The 4,574-nt window shown below is 45.7% G+C and overlaps 1 pseudogene across 1 annotated transcript; it reads left to right on the top strand.

Annotated features, from left to right (window-relative positions):
* Nucleotides 1-1,791, top strand: LOC149841718 (putative UDP-glucose glucosyltransferase pseudogene; annotated as a pseudogene). Its single transcript, XR_016431005.1, has one exon. The product of XR_016431005.1 is annotated as a putative UDP-glucose glucosyltransferase pseudogene (transcript).
* The last annotated feature ends 2,783 nt before the right edge of the window (nt 1,792-4,574 follow it).

Raw genomic sequence — 4,574 nt, 5'->3', positions numbered from 1 at the left:
TGGAAATCATGGAATATAATTAACCTCATATGCATATAACAAGTAACTGATCTCATGCGTAAGGACTAGGGAGAATAGCTGAACGTCATATTGAATATAACCAATGGTCGGTTTTATTCAATCGCCACCGCACATCTAACTTGAGCACCGTGAGATATGTGAGAGTGGGACATCTCATAAAAGTTGGCCCCGTCATCCATTCCGTACGAATATGTGGACATGTTCTCAGCATACACCAGAAAACTGGTTGGCCTCAAAGGGGCATTCTAATGTCCCCAAAGAAACCGCAATGGTGCGCACACACGTTATGGTGGTGGCGTTCGCATCGCAAGGACACCTGAACCCCATGCTTCAATTCGGTACGCGCCTAGCTGCAAAGGGTCTCTATGTCACGCTAGCAACGACCCACGATGCGCGACAGCGGATGCTGAGCGCCCACAAGGACCTTCACCTCTCCACCCCCATGGCTGTTGCTCAGCAAGTCAAGGTCAACTTTGAGTGGTTCTCCGGTGGGGCGAATGTCGGGTCCGACCGAGATGTCGACGTGAACACGTACATGGAACGGCTCGAGACCGTCGGCCAACAGAGCCTGACCGAGCTCATCCTGCACCTAGCCGGTCAAGGCCGCCCTGTCTCGTGCCTCGTCAACAATGCTTTCATGCCGTGGGTCCTCGACATAGGCGCCCGCCTAATGATCCCATGCGCCACCCTGTGGATCCAGTCATGTTCAACGCACGTTATCTATTACCGTCACCACCGAAACCTGACCCAGTTCTCTGAAACATATTTGGATCTTCAAATCCCGGGTCTGCCACTTCTCAAATCCGAAGATCTCCCCTCCCTGATCCACAATAATCTGCACCCGATCTTCTTCAGACTGCTGGCGGATCATTTCGAGAAGATGAAAAACCTAAAGTGGGTGTTCGCGAACTCAGTTAAAGAGCTGGAATTTGAGGCGATCGAGTCCATGGCCGAACTCCAACCCATAAAACCGGTTGGCCCGCTCGTACCGTTCGCTCTTCTTGACCGGCCTGAAACGTGTGATACCCGAGTCGATATGTGGGCAGTCGTGCCGGATTGTCTAGAGTGGCTGGACGGGCAGCCAGACAATTCGGTCGTCTACGTCTCGCTCGGCAGCATGTTTGATCTCCCCGCCGAGCAGATGGTAGAGTTGGCATGGGGCTTGAGGAACAGCAGGACCCGGTTCCTATGGGTAGCAAAACCGAAACGAGACGATTCGGATGTAGGTCTCCCAAAGGGCTTTGTCGAGGAGACTTCGGATCAGGGTCGGGTCGTGTCATGGTGTCCACAAACCGATGTCCTTAAGCATCGAGCGCTCGCCGGATTTGTGACCCACTGCGGCTGGAACTCGACGCTCGAGACGCTATCTGCAGGAGTGCCGGTCATTGCATTCCCACAGTGGACCGACCAGCCAACGAACGCCAAGTTCCTGGTTGACATATACCGGGTCGGGGTCCGGCTCCGGGTGGGTCCAAATGGGGTTGCTCCCCGAGAAGAAGTGCAGAGGTGCATCGAGGAGTTGACGACTGGGGACGGTGCCGCGGAGATAAGGCAGAGTGCACTGAGATGGAAGGATGTGATGAGAAGGGCGGATGCCGACGGCGGTTCTTCGGACTGGAATATCCAGGAGTTTGTGGATGAGATTGTCTCACTGAGTCCAAAATTCGAATTGGTGTGAATGTGTGGTCTTAATTTGTTGCTCAATCATCTGGACTCTCTTGTAAGCTTGTACTTCGTAACGGATAGCTTTCTGTAATTTACTGAAATACCTTTCACCGTCTATTGATATTCAAGAATTGTCCATCCAAAGAATTGTCTTTTTGTTCGAGCGTAGATATGGATCTGGACACGGATAGGATAAGGATAATGTTTATGATTGCTTTCTAAAACCCCTTTCAGATAGTCAGTCAATGCTTGATTGCAGTTTTATGAATTGGGATCAGGTGAATTGGCGTTGCACAAATGCAATGTGCCGGTCTCCATCTGCCAGGTACAGACTGTGAACTGTTGGTCCTAACAACAGATAAAGGGCAATCATGTACAGTGTGTTATGGCCTTTTTTTCCTCCTCATCTTTCTTACTCGTGTGAAGAGGGTGATTGACAAGTTGTCAGCAGCACGCAGCTTGCCTTAGGTGAAGAGCTGCGTAAAAAGCGGATTCGAGGTGGTTCATACGTCATGGACGTTTAGTACAGCGGAATAGCTGAAGTAACATATATAGTCGAACAAGTTGATAGAGCAGGGCAATGACAAAGTCTTTGACATACGAGCGTTCAAGCCTACGAGGGATGGGTGTGTCGCCTTCGTGTGACGAACTCACGAGTAGTTGAGGCTCGATAGAGCCAGCTACACGTCCGAATAAACATCATAGGTATTGGAGTAAACATCGAGTTTCATAGATGCACTGAATGAGGGGCACATTGATTTTTGGGACATGCAAGCCCTGCAAAGCGCAGCGCGTGCCCCACGGGTAATCCCCCACTACGATGGATAAGATATTTCGACCCTCAACCTAAGCCCGTTGCTAGTTTAACATAGTGAAGCTCCCTAGCAAAAAAAATCATTGTCGCTCGATATGCATTCGTCGAACACCTCGCAAGGGTGTGAGGTTGGATGGCAAGAAAGGCGACAAGAGCGGGCCTCACACATGCGTATTGATGCTCACGAGAAATTTACATGCTTGTGAGCACTCTCATGCACTCTGATGTGCTATTTATGAGATATAAGAGTTGTCCACTCTAAATCACACGGTGGTGCACCAATGCAAGTCAAGAGAAAGGTCCCCTATATAAGTGTTATGCACGTTGAACCCCCGACAATAGGAGAAACCCTAATATCCTTTAGAAACACACAACTTTTGTTCTCAATGTTGTTCCCGAATGTAGACTTCATATTTCACTGAAATGACCGCACCAGGGTCTTCCTCACATATGAATGTGTCAGCGAGATTTCGATCTTGGATCGGTAATTCTCAACATGCAAGAAGATGCACGACCTTAAAGTTTGGTGGGCTCGTATAGGCACTGGCGTGACACTTTCAGCTAAAATAGCTTCTTTCAGTGTTCTGACTTCACGGATGTATTCTCCACATATGATTGTACAGGAGAATACTCAACTGTGGCACATGAATTCTGCATGAAAGACTTCCGTTTGTGGACACGAAGTTGAGACAGGTCGCAAGTGGCGTAGCACCTCCGAAGCATGTCACATGACCGCGGGTGACCGAAGAGACCTCAGTGGCAAGGAACATGGAGCTGAGCAGATGCACTTGAAATATAGCACATACACTTAAGCTTGCTTGCTGAGCTGCTTGTGAGCGATGTTATGTTGTCTCGTGCTGCCACCGCACGCCATAGCTAAGACATGAACTTTCCACTTAGCAACGCGCACATCACCATAGGCCCCACTGCAACACACACACGTGCACAACTTTTCACCGATGACGAATAAAGTTCAACACAAGTGACACATTGCATTTGTGCATTACACGTGGACACAGACACTGAATCAGTGTGATTCCACCTTATTCAACCTCTATTATTACCTATGTCTTGGGGATATGACATTTTGGTGGTGTGGCCCCCACGACATGAGTGGACATAGACATGGACACTTTTGGCCAATACTTTAATATTGTTTTAATGATTTTAAGTATTATTTTAATAAAAATTCATTTGTAATATAAAAATTACAAAAAATAGTTTTTATAAACTAAAAAATTATGTGTCTTCATGTCCTATGTCAAAAAACTCAAACTTGTGAGTTGAATTCGCGTCGACATCTTCGTGTCTTTGTGACATGGATTATTACCATCAACACTGCTAAAGAGAAAGAGGATCAGGTGTAGTGTGGATCAAGTGATTTGTCAAAACACATTTTTTTTGTGTTTTGGGATCACCAACGTCCATCACTTCCATCATGATTTTATAATGAATGGTGGTGATTGAATTAATGGATGGTCAATGTTTTACAATGAAGGGTGGTGATTGAAGTGATGGACAATGGTGATCTCAAAACACAAAAAATTGTGTTTTGTCAAATCATGTGCAATGTGTTTATGTACGATCACCATCTCGGTAGAATAAAACTTTGAATGGAATATAAACACCAAGTATGTGTGTGTTTCAACATAATGGCAACATATCATATCGGTGAATGCTCAACATAGGGTGTTCTTCTTGTTAGCTAGCAGATGAGATTTTTTTATATAAATAAACTCAGTCATGAAAACATTAAAAAAATGTAATGAATTTTAAATGACCAAGTTGCCCTTATATGGTCTTAGTGAAGGTCATATGATAAATTTTAAATGAGTTCATGCCAACTAGGGCTGGTAAGCGAGCTGAGCTTGGGTTGTTCGGGCTCAGCTAATGAAGGGTACACCCCAGCTCGAGCTCTTGAGCCGATCACCATTTCCTCATAAATATATATGATTTTTCTCCTATATATGTTATTGTTTTCCTAAATATGTGATTTTCTCTTAAATATATATGAAGTTCCTACTATAATTGATTTTCTCTAAAATATATGTGGAGTTCCTCCTATATTGTGATT

Source organism: Nuphar pumila, chromosome 3 (assembly GCF_984573655.1).
Source record: "Nuphar pumila chromosome 3, dmNupPumi1.hap1.1, whole genome shotgun sequence".
In the NCBI taxonomy this organism is placed as follows: domain Eukaryota; kingdom Viridiplantae; phylum Streptophyta; class Magnoliopsida; order Nymphaeales; family Nymphaeaceae; genus Nuphar; species Nuphar pumila.
Note: the sequence above shows the minus strand (reverse complement) of the source record. Positions and strands in the feature narration are given on the sequence as shown.